This window comes from Choloepus didactylus, chromosome X (genome assembly GCF_015220235.1).
Source record: "Choloepus didactylus isolate mChoDid1 chromosome X, mChoDid1.pri, whole genome shotgun sequence".
Taxonomy (NCBI): Eukaryota; Metazoa; Chordata; class Mammalia; order Pilosa; family Megalonychidae; genus Choloepus; species Choloepus didactylus.
Genome location: NC_051334.1, coordinates 77,492,129 through 77,513,786, shown reverse-complemented (window position 1 = coordinate 77,513,786; position 21,658 = coordinate 77,492,129). Strand labels below are relative to the sequence as shown.

The 21,658-nt window shown below is 37.3% G+C and overlaps 1 pseudogene; it reads left to right on the top strand.

The window, feature by feature from the left end:
- The first annotated feature begins 508 nt into the window (after positions 1-508).
- On the top strand, positions 509-15,952 carry LOC119522201 (annotated as a pseudogene).
- The last annotated feature ends 5,706 nt before the right edge of the window (positions 15,953-21,658 follow it).

Sequence of the window (21,658 nt, the reverse complement as noted above, 5' to 3'; positions counted from 1 at the left end):
TCTGCTAGCAGAGAGGCAGATGGAAAAGACCACTGGTTTTAAAGCCCTACACATCTGGGCTAGGATTCCACATTAAAATTTTGGTGTAAATCACCTCTGTGAGACTTAGTTTCCTAAACTGTATTGTTGCGCTAGTATTACCAGTCTCCCAAAACTTTTGTGAGAATTAAGTAAAGCAGGAAGAAAATATATCAAAATTAATGCACCCAACATTTATTTTAAAAGGGTGTAAAAAGAAATTAAACAAAATAGAGTTACTATGGCTAAGAGATTTAAAATGGAGTCAGAAGGACAATTGGAGTACCCAAATATCCATCAATCACAAGAAACTTATCTAATCATCTTTTTCTTTAAAAATGCTTACCTGGAAATGGCAAGAGGTGACACTCTTTGAGTTGTTACCTAAATCTGTGTTTCCCAAATTGTTATTCCAAGACCCCTGATAAATGCCTTTGTTGCCTTGCAGCTTAGTTTGTTGTTTCTCAGTTGACATTACATGGTGTCAGAAATGGGACCCAAAGTGCTCACCAACCTGACTCTGGAGCTGCTGTTGGATGTGAGCATGGTACCAGCAAGAGCCCTTTGAGCTCTGTTGTTCCCCCTGACAGCCTTGGGTTCCTGTCGGTGAATCCTCTCGGCTCTATGGTTGAGATTCCAGCCTTTCATTGGATGTCTTCTCGTAAAGGGCATTGTGAACTTTGGTTCTTTTGCTTTGGGCTGGTGACAGCAGTCCTCTTGTGTTTTCCCTTTTTCATATACAAGGAACCTTTCTTTGGTGAGTACTCTGGTAATGAGCTCTTTTCAGTGGAGTGACGCTCCCCTAACAATCAATTTGACCTGTGTTCTGACTGTGAGCAATCAAATATTTATTTGAGTGGGCATAGGATGGGCACTTAAATGCTATTAGAGCACCTGCCACCTTTTGATGAGAAGCCTCAACTCCCAAAGAACAATGAAATGATAAGGTGGCCATGGATGAACTAGGTTGACACAAGGTCACCCACTACCCTCAAGACTATTTACGTGCACAAACTGTCCACAGGTAAAACAAGTATCCTGTGAAAGGAACACTTTAAAACACCACACTTGTCCAAAGCTCAGACAATTCCTCTCAGGTTTAGGCTGTAGGACTGCTCAAAATCAGAACTAACTAAAAGAATGGGATTCAATTCCTAAGAACTCTAATGGTACACTGCCATCTAGCACACTAGCTGATTTCGTGTACAAAAATCATGGCCCTGCATCATGTAAAATCTTACCTGCTGGACCTGGCACACTAGAGAATATCTTGAATTATAGTGCCCACAGTGAGGATCTTTTGACATGTTTAAACTGGTATATTTGTGTGCTCAAGAAGAAAATAGAGGCTCTAAAACTAAGCAACCTGAACGGGATACTTATTTTAATTGGTACTTGGAAGCTTCCAGATGTATAGAAATGAATACTAAATTAACCAAGACTTATCTAAGTGCCTTATGAAGCTTGAAAAATTATCCATAACTCCTGACTCTGACTATTTCAATCTTCTTTTAAACCCCTTGTCTCCTCCTCTATGTCATAGCTTAGCATCTCTAGTGATAAGATTTCCCAAATCCTACTGAAGACATAGTGGGATTTGCAAAATAATTTAATCCTATCATTCAAACTTATGAGCCTGGATACGCAGACCTTTACCCATTAATTCACATAGCTTTTAAAAATGAAGAGCTGTTGACAAAATGGAAGCATTTAAGTATCCAAAGAACTTCATAGGGTCATCCCTGATGTTTCCCCCCAAATTATTGATTGGAAAATACCCAACAATGTTCCCAGAAACTCAGTAAGCCCATATATTAATATAACAGGCTCAGAGAAAACTTTTCAACAATTCTCAGGTCTTGACTATATTAACTAGGAAACTTCCACCCTATTTAATCCTACTTTTGTTAACAGCCTTTGAGAAGAGCTAAGCACCACCCTAAAATGTAAACAACTAAATTGGGCCACCCTGCAGGCTAAAGATTTAGTTAATCTTATAGATAAATTATATCACACCTTTAAAAAGGCTGAGAAAAAGAAATCCTCCCAAGCCCAAAACACCACAAACACAATTGGCAAAAAACATGAATTTCCAATTACAGCAGCAAAATAAACCCCTAATGAACCATTTAGGCACCAATGTTCAGGACCCTGGTACTTATAATAACTGTAAATAACCTGGACAGTGAAAAGAGACTGCTCCCCCAAAACCAAAATCCTCAGTAACCCCCACCAATGATTTTTGCTCTCTGGGAAAACAAGTTACCTTTCAATGTGACTGCACCAGGAAATGGCCAAGGTTTTCCCAATTGTCCACATCACATGTTTAGGTGAAATAGATCTGATAATAAGAAACAAGGGTGCATAGGCTCTAACAGACACTGGGGCCAGCTTCTCTGTCTTTACAAGGCATTCATCAATTTTTGTTAGTCTCCTCTGCCCCAGTTCACACTCTGGGAAGAGATTTCCTTGGATTATTCAAAGCTCACATAACTTTCTTCCACAAGGGGAACTTATTTTGGAATTCTTAGAACCAGATTCAATGAGCAGGATAAGGAATCCAGTACGTTTCAGTCAAAGAAATAAAATTTAAACACCATACTCTTTTAGATACAACTCAAACCCTTTTATAGTCTACATGACCTACTGATATGGGCCTCATTTTTAATGCCCTACCTATCCCTGACCCTGGGGCCTCCTCCTGAACCTCTGAAACCTTGATGAAAGCACTAACTTTCCCTCCTCCAAGACCAAAGTTAATTAAGAGGATTGGTAGGCCTTGCAGGATATCGTAGAAAGTGAATTCCTAATTTTTTTGGTGGCTCAACTTTTATATGCTTTGTCCATCAACTGATGAATGGATAAACAAAATGTGCTATATACACACTATGGAATATTCCAAAGCTGTAAGATAGAACAAAGTCACAGAACGTAAAATAATGTGGATAAACCTTGAGGATGTTATGTTGAGCAAAGTTAGCCAGAAACAAAAGGACAAATATTGTATGGTCTCACTAATATGAATTAACATTAATGAGCAAACTTTTAAAGTTAAAAGAAAAGAACACAGGTTATTAGGAGATAGAAAGAAGGTAGAGATCAGGCATTCGATGCTGAAGGATTATAGAACTTATAACAGGATTTATTGTATAGATCCAGAAATGGATAGCCTAATACTGTATGATGGTAGCACAATATTGTAAGTACAATGAACAAAGATGTCTGTGAGTAAAGCTGAAAGAGGAGGGCTAGGGGCATGTATGACACCAGAAGTAAAGATAGAATATAAAGACTTAGACTGTATAACTTAGTGAAAACTAGAGTGGTCAATGATTGTGACTAAAGGTACAAATACAAGAATGTTTTTACATGTGGGAGAACAAATAAATGTCAACCTTCCAAAGTGTCGACAAAAGGATGGTATTGGGGAAAAGAATATTATCAAAGCAAACTGGAGTCCATTGTTAACAGTAACATTGTAATATGCCTCCATTAAATGTAACAAAGGCAATATACCAAAGCTAAATGTCTATGAGAGGGGGGTATGAGGGAGGGATATGGGATTCTTGGTAGTGGTGGTGATGTCTGACCTCATTATTATATTGTATTGTATAGTTTTTTTATCTTTGTTATTATTCTTTAACAAAAATTTTTTTTGTAGTAATCAATATGTTCAAATGCTGACTGTGGTGGTAAATGGACAACTATATCATGATACCATGAACAATTGATTGTACACTGTGGATAATAGTATGGTATGGAAATATATCTCTATAAAATGTAGGAAAAATATAAATAGGGATAAAAGTGCTGGAGAAAACATGGAGAGAGGGAAGTACCTATTTACTGTTGGTGGGGAAATAGAATGGTGTTACCTATATGGAGGACAGTGTGGTGGTTCCACAAGAAACTAAGTATGTGGGTGCAATATGGTCCTGCAACCTCATTATTGGGTATATACTTAGAAGATCTGATAGCAGGGACATAAATGGACATTTGTTCACTTGTGTTTATGGAGGCAGAATTTGTGATTTGCAATGGGTGGAGGTGGCCTAAGGGTGCATTGACTGATGAACAGAATGGCGAACTGTGGTGTACACATACAATGGAATAGTGAGTGACTGCAAGAAGGAGTGAAGCTGTGAGACATGCAACGAGGTGAATGAATCCAGTGGACAGCACTTTGAGTGAAGTATGCCAGAAACAAAAAGACAAACATTATAATGCCTCAGCTATATGGACTAACTGCACTGTGTAAACTCTGTGAATTGAATCTTGGAGCACAGCTTATCAAGGGAATGCTTATTGCAATGGTCCCTAGATTGTAAGCTCTTATAGTAGTCATGTCTGTTCCTGAATTGTAATGGCTATCTCCAAATTCTGAGATGCTGAGCTCTTTGTGTATAACCTGGTCAGTCTCTGGAACTTTGGGTAACTGTGTGACACCTGAAACTCAGAGCTAGAGCTTGGCAGCTATGAATGTCAGTATTAGCGCAAGCAGCAACTGTTTAAAAAGCTGAAAAAGAGTCCAGACTTCAATTAGAGATATGAATGAAAGAGATCTGGTCAGGAATAAGGCAAATCAGGCCAAAGGGTAAAGGACAATTTTGACTGTGTTTTAAAACTTCAACTTCTGTGTGTGACCATGGGAAAAGATGGTTATTTGGTAGAGGATGTATATCTTCTACAGCACACTAAATAATTTAATTTGTACAGTCAGTTTATTCAAACACCATAATTACATGGAACTTTGAATAGGAAGTGAGATCTGGTAGGCTTGTACAGGTTAGTGTGAAACAGTGATGCATCCCAAAGTAATTTGGGCAGAGAATAAAAATATATTTGCAGGGTACCCCTGAGGAGCTAGGGAAAAATGCAGAAATGTTGGAAATCCCCACTTGGGTTATTGCTGATATTCTCACAAACATTGAGGACTGACAATTTGGTATGCTGGGCTATCAATTTTTGGGCTTGCCCTTATGAGGCTTGTTACTGCAAAGGAGAGGCTAAGCCTACTTATAATTGTGCCTAAGAGTCTCCCCCAGAGAACCTCTTTGTTGTTCAGATGAGGCCCTCTCTCTCTAGCTAATCCAAATCTGCATGTGAACTCACTGCCCCCCCCCACTATGTGAGACCTGATTCCCAGGGATGTAAATCTCCCTGGCAATGCAGGATATGACTCCTGGGGGTGAGCCTGGACCTAGCATCATGGGATTGAGAAAATATTCTTGACCAAAAGTGGGAAGCAAAATAAAACAAAATAAAGTTTCAGTGACTGAGAGATTTCAAATGCAGTAGAGAGGTCACTCCGGAGGGCATTCTTATGCACTATATAGATATTCCTTTTTAGGTTTTAGTGTATTGGAATAGCTAGAAGGAAATACCTGAAACTGTCTAACTGCAATCCATTAGCTGTGATTCTTGAAGATGATTTATAACTATGTAGCTTACAGGGTATGACGGTGTGATTGTGAAAACCTTGTGGCTCACACTCCCTTTATCCAGTGTATGGATGGATGAGTAGAAAAGTGGGGACAAAAACTAAATGAAAAATACATGGGATGGGGGGTATGGAATCATTTGGGTGTTCTTTTTTACTTTTATTTTTATTCTTTTTGGTGTAAGGAAAATGTTCAAAAATTGATTGTGGTGATGAATGCACAACTATATGTTTGCACTGTGAACAGTTGACTATACACCATGCACGATTGTATGGTATGTGAATATATCTCAATAAAACTGAATTTTAAAAAAATGAAGTGGGAGGACTCAGACTTCCTGATTTTAAAGCTTATTATAAAGTCACAATGGTCAAAACAACATGGTACTGGCATAAAGATAGACATTTATCAATGGAATCAAACTGAGATTTCAGAAACAGACCTTCAGACCTATGTCCAATTGATTTTTGACAAAGCCCCCAAATCCACTGAACTGGGACAGAATAGTATCTTCAGTAAATAGTGCTTGGAGAATTGGATATCCATATCCAAAATAAATAAAAAGGATCCCTACCTCACCCTCTACACAAAAATTAACTCAAAGTGATCAAAGACCAAAATATAAGAGCGAATACCATAAAACTAGAAGAAAATACAGGGAAACATCTTCAGAACTTAGTGATAGGAGGTAGCTTCTTAGACCTTACACCCAAAGCACAAACTATGAAAGAAAAAATAGATAAATGGGAACTTCTCAAGATTGAATACTACCGTGCTTCAAAGGACTTTGTCAAAAGGGTGAAAAGGCAACCAACTCAACTGGAAAAAATATTTGGTAACCACATATCTGATAAGGGTTTGACATCCAGAATATATATAAAGAAGTCTTACACCTCAAGAATAAAAAGACAAACAACCCAATTATAAAATGGGCAAAAGACATGAATAAACATTTCTCTAAAGAGGAAATGCAAATGGCTAAAAAGCACATGAAAAGATGTTCATCCTTACTAGCTGTTAGGGAAATTAAAACCAAAACAACAGTCAGATATAATCTCACATCTATAAGAATGGCTACTATTAAACAAATAGGAAACTGTAAGTTTGGAGAGGATGTGAACACTTATTCTCCACTGATGGGGATGTAATATGGTACAGCCATTGGGGAAGACAGTTTGGTGGTTTCTCAGAAAACTAAATATTGAGCTGCCCTATGACCCAGCAATTCTGCTTCTCATAAGATCTGAAAGCAGGGACGTGAACAGACATTTGCACATCAATGTTTATAGTGGCATTATTCACAATTGCCAAAAGATGTAAAGAATCCAAGTGTCCATCAATCCATGAATGGATAAACAAAATGTGGAATATACATACAATGGAATATTACTCAGTAGTAAGAAGGAATGATGTCCTGAAGCATGCCACAACATCAATAATCTTGAGGACATAATGCTGAGTGAAATAAGCCAGACACCAAAGGACAGATATATGATTTCACTAATATGAACTAATTGTAACATGGAAACTCATAGTCATAAAATGTAGAATATAGGTTACCAAGAGATAGATTGAAGCTAGAGAATGAGGAATGGTTGCCTATTATGTGCAGAATTTTAATGAGGTTGAAGTGAAGTGTTTGGAAAAGGACAGAGGTGAGGGTAGTGCATTATCGGTATTACACGTAACAGTGCTGAGTTGTAGGTGAATTTGGTTGAAAGGTTTTGTTTAGAGTCATGTGTGTCACTAGAAGGAAAGCTAAAGGTTTAAGGATATGACTATATAACACAATGAACCTTGAGGTAGATGTTGCTTAAGATTAACACTACAAATACAAATAAATTCTTTAATGAACTAGTACAAATGTGTGACACTTGCACAAGGAGTTAATAATAAATTGGTATATGGGAAAAAAAGAATCTATTGCAAGATATGGATTATACTTAACAGTAATATCTTAATATCCTTTCATCAACAGTAACAAGTGTACCACACCAATAATAGGTCTCAGAAATTTGGAGGGATAAGAGGTATGGTGTGTTTGGGGGTTTCTTTTGTATGTCTATCTGTTATTTTTCTTTTTGGAGCAATGAAAATGGTTTAAGATTGAGTGTGAGGATGATTTCACAACTAGATGATGTCACTGTGAAACACTGTATATTTTGGATAGATTGTTTGGTATGAATATATCTCAATAAAATTTGTAGAAAAAAATACTAAATGTTATATCACAAGCCTATTTTTTGCAGCCGTATTTGTAATAGCAAGAGTAGAAACAATCAAAGTGCCCATCAATTGAACAGTAGTTGAATAAACTATGGTGCATCTACATAATGGAGTACTCTATAGGTATTGAAAGTAACAAGAATGTCTCTACATAGTACTATGGACTGATCTCAAGGATATATATTTTAAGAGAAAAAAGGCAACATGGAGAAATGTAAGTATATTATGCTACATTTATCTAAGAAGGAGGAGGCAGAGTAATGAACATCTATCTCGCTGATAACAGGTAACAACAGTTTCCCCATGCCTTTAACCTTTAAGAAACCTGGTGAACACATTTCTGCATGGGTTTTGCTTATTTGGATGTTCCTACCCCTCACCTTGCCCAACAGCCATTTCCAGATATGCGCAGTCTCACATACACATGTTTGAGTACTCAATCTGCTTAATATTTTTTCATATCTATCCAATTTTTAACTCAACTGTATTGAAATATAACACACACCATACAGTCCACCAAAGTATACAATAATGGCTCACAGTATCATCACATTGTTGTGCATTCATCACCGCAATCAATGTTAGAACATTTCCATTACTCCAAAAAAAGAAACCCCCAAACATCCCATACCTCTTATCACCCCCTATTATTGACCCCCAGTATTGGTGTGGTACATTTGTTACTGTTGAAGAAAGAATATTAAGATTTTGCTGTTAACTATAGTCCATAGTTTGCAATTGATGCATTTTTCCCATATACCACTCTATTATTAACTCTTTGTAATACTGTTGTACAATTGTTCTAGTCCATTAAAGAAGTTTTTTTATATTTGTACTGTTAATCACAGTCATAGTGTACCACAAGATACATTGTATTATACAGTTCAATGTTTTCACCTCTAGCTTTCCTTTAGATGAAATACATGACTCTAAACTTCCCGTTTCAAACACACTCACACACATAATTCAGTTCTCTTAATTACACTCACAATATTGTGCTTCCATCACCTCTATCCATTTCCAAACATTTAAATTCAGCCTAGTTAAAAATTCTGCACATATTAAGTAACCGCACCTCATTCTCTAGCCATGTTTCATCTCCTGGTAACCTATACTCTAGATTTTATGTCTATGAGTTTACATATTGTAATTAGTTCATACTAGTGAGATAAATACAACACTTGTCATTTTTGTGTCCGAATTATTTCAGTCAAAATAATGTCCTCAAGATTCATGTATGTTGTCATGTGCGTCAGGACTTCATTCCTTCTTACTGCTGAATAATATTCCATCATATGTATATACCACATTTTATTTACGAATTCATTGGTTGATGGACACTTGGATTCTTTCTGTCTTTTGGCAATTATGAATAATGTCGTTATGAACATCAGTGTGCAAATGTCTGTTTGCATCCCTGCTTTCAGTTCTTCTGGGTATATACCAAGTAGTAGGATTGCTGGATCATAAGGCAACTGTATTCTTAGCTTTATGAGGAACCGCTAAACTGTCTTCACCAGTGATTGCACCATTTTACATTCCCACCAGCAGTGAATAAGTGTTCTCATTTCTCCACATCCTCTCCGACACTTGTATTTTCTGTTCATTTAATAGTGGCCATTCAAGTAGGTGTGAAATGATATTTCACCATGGTTTTGATTTGCAATTTCCTAATAGCTAATGAAATGAGCATCCTTTTATGTGCTTTTTAGCCATTTGTATGTCCTCTGGAAAAGTGTCTGTTCATGTCTTTTGCCCATTTTTAATTGGTTCTTTTTGGTTGTTTGTTTTTGTTGTTGCATTGCAGGATTTCTTTATATATTCTGGATATTAAACCCTTATCAGATATGTGGTTTCCAAATATTTTCTCCCATTGAGTAGGCTTCCTTTTCACCCTTTCCACAAAGTCCTTGATGCACAAAAATATTCAGTTTTGAGGAGGCCCCCTTTATGTATTTTTTTCCTCCATTGTTTGTGCTTTGTGTGTCAAGTCTAAGAAATCTCTGTCTACCACAAGATCTTGAAGATACTTCTCTACATTTTCTTCTAGGGTTTTTACAGTCCTTGGTCTTATAGTTAGGTCTTTGATCCATTTTGAGTTAATTTTTGTATAGAGTGTGAGATAGGGGTCCTCTTTCATTCTTTTGGATGTGGAGATCCAGTTCTCCCAGTGCCATTTTTTGAAGAGACCATTCAGTTACAGTTGTGTGGACTTGGCAACCTTGTCAAAAATGAATTGACCATAGATGTTAGCATCTATTTCTGAAATTTCAGTTCTATTCCATTGATCAGTATGTCTACTTTTATGCTAGTACCATATTGTTTTGACCACTGTAGCTTTATAACATTCTTTAAAGTCAAGAAGCATGAGCCCTGTCACCTCATTCTTCTTTTTCAAAATGTTTTTAGCTATTTGAGGCTCCTTACCCTTCAATATTTTAATTATCTTTTCCATTTCTGCAAAGTAGGCTTTTGGACATTTGATTGATATTGCATTGACTGTCTAGATCAATTTGGGTAGAATTGACACCATAATGACATTTAGCCTTCCAATTCATGAATACAGAATGTCCTTCCATTTGTTTAGGTCTTCTTTGATTTCTTTTACCAATGTTTTGTAGTTTCTGTGTACAGGTTCTTTAAAAGCTTGGTTAAATTTATTCCTAGATATTTGATTCTTTTAGTTGCTATAATAAATGGATTTTTTTTTCTTGATTACACCCTTGGATAGCGCAATACAATTGTGTGGAAAAACTACTGATTTTTGCATGTTGATCTTGTATCCCACCACTTTGCTGAACTCATTTATTAGCTCTAGCAGCATTGTCATAATGTTTTCAGGACTTTCTAAATACAGGCTCATGTCATCTGCAAATAATGAAAGTTTTGAATATTCCTTTCAGATTTGGATGCCTTTTATTTCTTTTTCTTGCTTGATTGGTCTATCTAGACATTCTAGCACAAATTTGTATAACAGTAGTGACAGTGGGCATTCTTGTCTTTTTCCTGATCTTAGAAGGAAAGCTTTTCAGTCTCTCACCATTTGGTAGGTTAGCTGTGGATTTTTCATATATGACCTTTATCATGTTGAGGACATTTCCTTCAATTCCTACCATTTGAAGTGTTTTATCAAGAAAGCATGCTGGAATGTGTCAAATGCCTTTTCAGCATCAATCAAGATGATCATGTGGCTTATTCTTTTCAATTTGTTAATGTATTTCTTGGGAGGTTTTTAAAAATTTATTCCTTTTTAAATATATGTTCATTCAACCTCTGTATGTCACAAACCCCAGAAACTTTCTTGTGAGTCAGCCAGAAGAGCTTTAAAATTCCAGGCAAGTAAAATAGACATTTAATTAAAAACAAAAAGGGAATTTGGCCCTAAGGTGATAAGTGGTTACAAATGGCAGTTGAACACACAGAAGAACTTTAAAACCTATAAAACAAACTGGAGCCTTTTTTTCTTTAATCAACCTGACTTTTTTAACTTTTTGAAAATTTTTATTTAAAAAACACAAAAAACACAGACTCCTTTCACTTCAATATGTGGTATGTTGCATTTTCCAGTTTGTTCAATGCTTTAAAGCTCAAGGATGCCTCTTTTATTGTACATAGGCCTGAAGAATCCTAGATTCTGGCACACTAGCAGGAAACTCAACAAAAATCAAAATAGGAATAAGGCAGACTAAATGCAAGGCATATCTGTAGACACATACATTTGAAAATTACAATATCAGTAAAAGTGATACAGTTTACAGGTGAAATGAAACTATCTGGACCCAGTCTACCACACATTTCTGAACCTGAACTGATATATTAAGAATAAGTTATTATATATATCATGCATAAATAGTTCTGTTTACAAGTGCAATTGGCAATCCATGCTTATGCTTTTAAAATCTAAGCAGGGCAGAAGAAATCCAGGCTAAAAATATAATTTCTCTACTCTATGTTGAGTCCAACAGCTTCTTTCATGAATTACTAGTTGAAAACTGCAACCAACAAGATAAGAAAACCCAGCCATGCTACTCTCTCTCAAAACTGGACATTTCTTAAGCAAAGGGTAGAACAAAAGTATTTACTTTCTCCCCAAATTAGCCTAGGGTATCCAGTCTACTTTTATTAGAAGACTGCACCTCTTTATCTAAATGCCCTGCTATTTTAACCTATTTTGACGTACATGGATATACTAATTTCTGTGTGTGTGTGATGTGATGTTATATCAGGCCAGGAAACTTGTCTTTATGCCACTAACATCACCCAATCTTAAACTGAACCCTTAGTTTCTGCACACACACAAAATTTTATTTGAGCATGCTATACACAAGCTGCAGTCCAACAGAATGGAAAAGTGATGAAATGACAGGGTTTATGCTTTTCTCTACAGAAAGAAACATTTCCAGAATTTCCCATTATTTTCCTTTAAAAAACCCATTTGCCCTAGTAATAAAAATATGTTTGTTAGGATACAATTCAAAGCTAATAAGCTCAGGAGCATAGTTTGCATGAAAACACATCTTCTATGGGAAGGGATCTATTACCTCATTATTTGGCTAAAAACATGAAAAATTTTTGTTTTAATGGGCTTTGTTTTTCTTCCACTTTTAGAATTTTCTGAGAAATTAAAAGGGAGAGGATTTACAGAAAGGTAAAGAAGTTTCTCTTAAGATGTTTGATGAAAATACAAGGAAAACAGCATATTTAGTGTTAGGGATGGAGAGCAAGCGTGGGGCAACTAGGGTTGAAAAGCAGAATGTACTTTTGCTCCCAGTTATACAATTATATTATAATTGGAATAGGAGTATTTTTGTATTGAATATCTAAGCCAATTGCTTGTTCTGAAACTTTTCTTTAAATGACTTTCATAGATTCTTCAGTTCTAAAATTCCAATGTGTAACAAAAGTGAACTATGTATCACCTACTATTCCAGAATTGTAGAATATCAATGCCCTCTCCCATTCCCACCCTTCAAAAAACTAAAAGGAAAGAAAAGCATTTCTCCAACACCTCACAGCGGATGCTTAACTCCTGGCAAGACATGCAAATCATATTCTCTAAAAAATATATACCGCTGCAAAGTTCAAGGCACTTATCCAGCATTCTCACAGGGTTCAAAGTAAAACTAAAAGATCAGGAGAGGAGTGGGGAGAGTGGTGAATCATTCTGGGTTCCCCATGATTAATGTATCACTTCAGTCACAGAACAAAATACAGAAATCTTTTAAGCAGATTTGCCTTTCCAGTGGCTCATTTGTTGCCCAAGTTGATGGCAGCAGAAACACAAGAAACACTCTTGTTAAGTCTGTATTCATTAATCACTTGCATTCACTCTTATAAAACAAAAACTAACAGAAGAAAAAAATATATTCAGTACCAGAGATTAAATAACCTTGTGTAGTCTCTTGAACTAAATTTTGATTCCTTAAGAAGTCTAATTACTTTCAGTTGTCATTAAAAAAAATAACCATATATATATATTTGTATATATTATCCTGTGATTTTACTTATGGCTTCTCTGCTGTATTGAAGATCTAGGAGCCTAAGAACCTTCTGTCCCCCAGGAATGGTGGCTCTAATGCAGCAGAAAGATTAAGAATAAGCCATCTGATCCTGCTACCCTTCACTGATCTGGACTATCCACGCTTCATTGTAAGCGTGTAATTTTGCTTCTGCAAATTCCAAATAGATTCAATTTCTTTAGTGTGATATACAATAGCAGCCCTCAGGTCAAAAGAACCACAGCTTTCATTCTTTTCTAGGTTTCTCTGGTATCTCTGTTCTTTGGCAGAGTCTGACAAAGTTTTCATGGAAGATGCAAGAGAATTTTGATTTCCTATTTCATAGTCCTTTGAGAGAAACACTAAAGCATCTTGACTGCTGGTGTCTGATTTTGCAGGTCACCTATATGACTGGGTTCCAAGGATAAGGCTCCACTTTCACCAGTAGTCCCAGGTTTTAGAATGCTACCCAGAACCTGAGGACTAGTCCATTTCCCAGCTCATAAGCCTTGGGAAACACAGGATGCTCGCTTCCTGAGGGGATTGTTGCAGCACCCTGTGAAACCAAAATGGCAGGATATTTCCCTTGAAATATCACCTCGTTACTTTATGATCTGATTGCTTCCCAATAACAGACCCAGGGCCAGTACTGCACTCATTTATAAATGATAAACCTCACTGGTTTCTGGAAGATATCTTCCAAGTTTTGCTGATCTGTCTGAGATGGCAGATCCACTTGTGTTGTGCTCAACAGCACAGTTTGCATATTTGAAGGGTAGATAAAGAGGATAGATTTAATTTGTTCAACACCTGCTGAACTGAAACATGTCCTGGAGAACTGAATCAGTCACAGAAGAGATGGGAGTATTAGCAACAGTAGTGAGCAGTGGCTGACCCCCTGGAAAATACCCATTGCATTAGTCCCTGTTAAAACAGGTTCACTAGAGAGGCCCAGAGCTGGGAGGAGAGGATGCCTTCAGAGGTGCAGAAACCAAAAATTATCATGGGAGGGACTTACATCTTTAAGGAATTGAGTCTCCTTAACCAAGAACAAGGCTTGCTGGGTCCTTCACTATTTTTGTGAAGTGAACTCCAAAAGTGACCAGAATCTACAAATAGCCTTAGAAATTACAAGATATCTGATTGATGATAGGGAAATGCCTGTGAAAGTGGAAGCTGCTATTGCACTTCAGGCTGATCAGCAATCAAGAAAAGTTAAGGAATACATCACACCATTTATTAGACCTGTAATGCAAGCTCTTCTTTATATTATAAGAGAACAGAAAACGATAGTCTTACCAATGTAATTCAGAAAATGATCTGCAAGTATAGTGAAGAAGTTACTCCTAATGCAATAAAAATGACACAACATTTGGCAATGACATTTAACCAAGTAATCCAAACTGGGCCAGATGAAGAAGGAAATGATGACAAAACAGTTACTGCTATGGGAATTCTGAGTACTACTGACACCATTCTTAGCGTAGTTAAAGATCATAAAGAGAGAACCCAGCAGCTTGAGAGGATCTGCTTACAGGTCATTGGTACTGTTTTACAACAGCATGTGTTAGAATTCTATGAGGAGATCTTCTCTTTAGCACAAAGTTTGACTTGTCAACAACTGTCTCCACAGATGTGGCAACTACTACCCCTTGTATTTGAGGTCTTTCAGCAAGATAGCTTTGATTACTTTACAGATATGATGCCTCTACTGCATAGTTATGTAACAGTTGATACAGACACACTTCTGTCTGATACCAAGTATCTTGAAATGAAATACAGTATGTGCAAAAAGTTTCTTACAGGAGTTGCAGGAGATGATGCAGAGTGTCATGCAGCAAAATTATTAGAGGTCATCATTCTACATTGCAAAGGGCTTGGCATTGATCAGTGCATTTCCTTATTCATTGAGGCAGCTTTAGAGAGACTGATGAGAGAAATTAAGACAAGTGAACTTCGAACAATGTGCCTGCAGGTTGCCATTGCAGCTTTGTATTACAATCCATACCTACTGCTCGATACTTTAGAAAATCTTTGCTTCCCTAATAATATTGAATCATTTACAAATCATTTCATTACACAGTGGCTTAATGACATTGATTTTTTCTTGGGGCTTCGTGACAGAAAGATGTGTGTTTTGGGTCTTTGTGCTCTTATCGCTATGGAACAAATACCACAAGTTTTAAATCAGCTTTCTGGACAGATTTTGCCAGCTTTTATCCTTTATTTAATGGATTAAAAAGAGCATATGCCTGCCTTGCAGAACATGAGAATGAAAGTGATGATGATGAAGCTGAAGATGGTGATGGAACTAGGCAATGATGAAGATGATACTGATGAAGACGGACAAGAATATTTGGAGATTCTAGCTAAACAAGCAGGTGAGGATGGAGATTAAAAAGATTGAGATGAAGATGCTGCTGAGAAAAATGCTCTAGAAGGCTATTCCACAATCACTGATGATGCAGATAAACCTGTTGATGAGTATCAGATATTTAAAGCTATATTCAAACTATTCAAAGTTGTAATCCTGTATGATATCAGGCTCTGACTCATGGTCTTAAGAAGAACAAAGAAAACAGTTACACGATATAGCAACTCTGGCAGATCAAAGAAGAGCAGCCCATGAATCCAAAATGATTGAAAAGCATGGAGGATACAAATTCAATGCTCCAGTTGTGCCAAGTTCTTTCAATTTTGGAAGCCCAGCACCAGGGATGAATTGAGTTATCACTTTCTTTCCTGCTGTGTGATTGTAGTGAAGAGCTTGTGCTCTTCCTAGTAGCGGTTCCAGAACTGGTTCATGTTATTTACTCTAAACTAATTGATCAATAGATTGAAAAAAAAAACCCAGGAGGTGGGACCTGATCATGCAACCTGGCACTGGAAAACATACCAGAGGGATTTTGGTTGGGGAGGGAGGGTGACTTGGAGGATATTTTCTTTATTTTTTTAAGAAACTAAGATCCCGACTCTGAAGCATCAAATGACAGTGTGGATATATACAAACAAGAGATATCATGAAGGCAGCTTTTCTTTTTCTGAGGAAAAAATAGGCATGGGCTACAGGACTATGTAATATGTCTCATTTACAATATACACTCAAAGGTAGATGTACTTTTTACACCTATGTGTATTTGTTCAATTTCTCTCTCTTCCTCACCATGGATATCTAGTCTTTATAAGATAAGATAATCTGATAGCCTTATTCAAACGTCATCATTTTCATTCATCAAAGATTGTTCCTATATAGATTGGACATTTATTGTAGCACTATATAACTGATTTAAATATCTGTAAATGAATTAGCACTTTCATATTGAAACAAGCCTGCTAGCTATGTATAAAATAGCAAAATGTTTGCTATTTGTAAATAGAAGGGATGTAATAGGGTGGGGTTTGGGGGAAATTTTGAGTTAATCTAAAAATGAAATAACAGTTTTGTACCTGGTGACTTTGTGGTAAACTCACCTCTGATAGTGACTTGAATTTGGTATGTAAAAGGGGTTAATGATAATTTCATTGCTGCTAAAAAATGGCAACATTCTCCATGTCCTGTTTTTTCTTAACTCTCAATGTACCAGTAGAAATTTGGATACAAGACCATACTGTAACAATTAAGAAAGGCTATCTTATCTGAAGCATGTAAATTCGATATAAAGTTCTACTCTTAAAAGAGTAGATTGAAGAGTGTGGCTAAACATCTATATATGTAATCTATTAAAAGAAATTAATTTGGCAAAAAAAAAAGCAGTTTCATTAGAAAAACTGGCAGAAGTCACAGATTTCAGCACAGACATAGGGACCCAGGATAACTGACTTGAAGAGCGGGTTTGAGCTTCTCCAGCAGATGACAAAGAAGATGAAGTTTAAGATGGAGACACAGAAGAATTCTGTACAGTTTTGTTGAGGTTTTCCTTAATTTTGCTTGCATAACTTATTTTAGGAACTGTTTTAGCACTGCTGTTGTCCACTGGGGGTGGTTTAAATAGGGTCCATGAGTTCACCTTAGAGGCAACAGCTGAAGCATGCTTTCCTTTGGGCTGATCATCAAACTTTTTGCTGCTCACACCAGGTTTAACATTGGAGGTCTCCCAGCACATCATCCATGGTGGGTTTTCCTCAGCTTATTCCTCCAAGCCCAGATTCCTACTTCCAAGTGGGCTTAGAACCATCTACTTGACTTCCCTTTGTTCACTATAGTCAGGTTTGAAAGTTTCAAGTCCCTGTTTTAAATTTGGGACACTGATCTCTTCTTGCATTGTTTTGTCCTGAACAAAATTAAGGTTTTCACAACCCTTGGCACTATTGTACCTAGCTTTCCTTTTTTAGGAGTGATATATCTGCTCTCAGATCCATTACCATCATTATCTGCCCCTTTGTCCATATAACCAAATGGTTATAATATTTATCACAACACCATCTGGAAATGCTACAGCATCGGTCATGTCTACAGACTGGTTCTCTCCAGATTTAATTTTGAAAGACGTCCCATTCATTTTGTCCATATTGTTCCTCTGAATGAAATTTTTGGTTTTAATTCCTGCTTTTCCAAAGATGCTGGCCTTCACAGTCTACTTCAGATTAGTGTTTACAATTAGTGTTTTACAATTTTGCTGGTTGCCATTGAGGACCCTGGAAATAGGGTTAGCTTCATCAGAACCCAGGCTCTTTAAAGATATTTCTCTTTCTCCAGATTACCATTTAGTTCACCATCGTCTGTTTTCTTCTTTGTCATTTACTGGTGTTGCTGGAGGGCATGTTTCTGTTCATGTTTCAGTGGCTTTGACTGGGCCTTGGGGCTGCCCTCAGCTTCATGCTGCAGGTACTGGTGAGGCTGCTAGTGATGGTGGTGGTGGTGGTGGTGGTGGTTGTGTCTGTGGTGGTAGAAAAGATAATGGTGGTGGTGGTGTAACAGCAGCAGCTGCTGCTGCTGCGGGTGATGATGTGGATGGTGGTGGCTGTGATGGTGTTGAGGTGCTGGATGGCTGGGCTTCTCCTCCACTGAAAGCAGCTGGGACTCCCCAGCTGAGGCTGCTGGCTGCTGCACTGTCAGGATCTCTCATACTATCTTTTTTTAAATGTAATTTTATTGAGATATATTCACACACCATAAATCCATCCAAAGTATACAATTGATGGTTCATAGTAACTTCACATAGTTGTGCATTCATCACTGTGATCATTTTTAGAACATTTGCATTACTCCAGAGAAAGAAATAAAATGAAAAAAGGAAACTCCACACATTCCATACACTTTACCCCCCACCCCATTGACCCCTAGTATTGTACTCTATACAATTTTTTTTAATCATCATTTTATTCAGATATATTCACATACCACGCAGTCATACAAAACAAATTGTACTTTCGATTGTTTACAGTACCATTACATAGTTGTACATTCATCACCTAAATCAATCCCTGACATTAGCACACACACAAAAATAACAAGAATAATAATTAGAGTGAAAAAGAGCAATTGAAGTAAAAAAGAACACTGGGTACCTTTGTCTGTTTGTTTCCTTCCCCTACTTTTCTACACATCCATCCATAAACTAGATAAAGTGGAGTTTGGTCCTTATGGCATTCCCAATCCCATTGTCACCCCTCATAAGCTACATTTTATACAACTGTCTTCGAGATTCATGGGTTCTGGGTTGTAGTTTAATAGTTTCAGGTATCCACCACCAGCTACCCCAATTCTTCAGAACCTAAAAAAGGTTGTCTAAAGTGTGCGTAAGAGTGCCCACCAGAGTGATCTCTCGGCTCGTTTTGGAATCTCTCTGCCACTGAAGCTTATTTCATTTCCTTTCACATCCCCCTTTTGGTCAAGAAGATGTTCTCCATCCCACGATGCCGGGTCTACATTCCTCTCCGGGAGTCATATTCCACGTTGCCAGGGAGATTCACTCCCCTGGGTGTCTGGTCCCACGTAGGGGGGAGGGCAGTGATTTCACCTTTCAAGTTGGCTTAGCCAGAGAGAGAGGGCCACATCTGAGCAACAAGAGGCATTCAGGAGGAGACTCTTAGGCACAAATATAGGGAGGCCTAGCCTCTCCTTTGCAGCAACCGTCTTCCCAAGGGTAAAACTTATGGTAGAGGGCTCAACCCATCAAACCACCAGTCCCCTATGTCTGTGGTCATGTTAGCAACCATGGAGGTGGGGTAGGCGAATACCCCTGCATTCTCCACAGGCTCCTCAAGGGGGCAACTACATCTTTTTTTTTTTTTTCCTTGTTTGTCTTTTTCTTTTCTTTTTTTTTTTTTAACTTTCCCTTCTTTTTAAATCAACTGTATGAAAAAAAAAGTTAAAAAGAAAACAAACATACAATAAAAGAACATTTCAAAGAGACCATAACAAGGGAGTAAGAAAAGACAACTAACCTAAGATAACTGCTTAACTTCCAACATGTTCCTACTTTACCCCAAGAAAGTTACATAATATAGCAACATTTCAGTGAACTTGTTCCTACTACCTCCATCAGAAATTAACAGACCATAGTCATTCTGGGCATCCCCAGAACGTTAAATAGCTTATCTGTTCTTCTTGGATTATTGTTCCCCCTTCCTTAATTGCTCTCTACTGCTAGTTCCCCTACATTCTACATTATAAACCATTGTTTTACATTTTTCAAAGTTCAAATTAGTGGTAGCATATAATATTTCTCTTTTTGTGCCTGGCTTATTTCGCTCAGCATTATGTCTTCAAGGTTCATCCATGTTGTCATATGTTTCACCAGATCGTTCCTTCTTACTGCCGCGTAGTATTCCATCGTGTGTATATACCACATTTTATTATCCACTCATCTGTTGAAGGACATTTGGGTTGTTTCCATCTCTTGGCAATTGTGAATAATGCTGCTATGAACATTGGCGTGCAGATATCTGTTCGTGTCACTGCTTTCCGATCTTCCGGGTATATACCGAGAATTGCAATCGCTGGATCGAATGGTAGCTCTATATCTAGTTTCCTAAGGAACTGCCAGACTGACTTCCAGAGTGGCTGAACCATTATACAGTCCCACCAACAATGAATAAGTGTTCCAATTTCTCCACATCCCCTCCAGCATTTGTAGTTTCCTGTTTGTTTAATGGCAGCCATTCTAACCGGTGTTAGATGGTATCTCATTGTGGTCTTAATTTGCATCTCTCTAATAGCTAGTGAAGCTGAACATTTTTTCATGTGTTTCTTGGCCATTTGTATTCCTCTTCAGACAACTGTCTTTTCATATCTTTTGCCCATTTTATAATTGGGTGGTCTGTACTATTGTCATTGAGTTGTAGGATTTCTTTGTATATGCAAGATATCAGTCTTTTGTCAGATACATGGTTTCCAAAAATTTTTTCCCATTGAGTTGGCTGCCTCTTTACCTTTTTGAGAAATTCCTTTGAGGTGCAGAAACTTCTAAGCTTGAGGAGTTCCCATTTATCTATTTTCTCTTTTGTTGCTTGTGCTTTGGGTGTAAAAGTCTAGGAAGTGGCCTCCTAATACAAGGTCTTGAAGATGTTTTTCCTACATTATCTTCTAGGAGTTTTATGGTACTTTCTTTTATATTGAGATCTTTGGTCCATTTTGAGTTAATTTTTGTGTAGGGGGTGAGGTAGGGGTCCTCTTTCATTCTTTTGGATATGGATATCCAACTCTCCCAGCCCCATTTGTTGAAAAGACCATTATGGCTCAGTTCGGTGACTTTGGGGGCCTTATCAAAGATCAGTCGGCCATAGATCTGAGGGTCTATCTCTGAATTCTCAATTCGATTCCATTGATCTATATGTCTATCTTTGTGCCAGTACCATGCTGTTTTGGCAACTGTGGCTTTATAATAAGCTTCAAAGTCAGGGAGTGTAAGTCCTCCCACTTCGTTTTTCTTTTTTAGAGTGTCTTTAGCAATTCGAGGCATCTTCCCTTTCCAAATAAATTTGATAACTAGCTTTTCCAAGTCTTGTAAAGTAGGTTGTTGGAATTTTGATTGGGATTGCATTGAATCTGTAGATGAGTTTGGGTAGAATTGACATCTTAATGACATTTAGCCTTCCTATCCATGAACATGGAATTTTTTTCCATCTTTTAAGGTCCCCTTCTATTTCTTTTAGTAGAGTTATGTAGTTTTCTTTGTATAGGTCTTTTACATCTTTGGTTAAGTTTATTCCTAGGTACTTGATTTTTTTAGTTGCTATTGAAAATGGTATCTTTTTCTTGAGTGTCACTTCCGTTTGTTCATTTCTAGCATATAGAAACATTACTGACTTATGTGCATTAATCTTGTATCCCGCTACTTTGCTAAATTTGTTTATTAGCTCTAGTAGGTGTATCGTTGATTTCTCAGGGTTTTCTAGATATAAGATCATATCATCTGCAAACAATGACAGTTTTACTTCTTCTTTTCCAATTTGGATGCCTTTTATTTCTTTGTCTTGCCAGATTGCCCTGGCTAGCACTTCCAGCACAATGTTGAATAACAGTGGTGACAG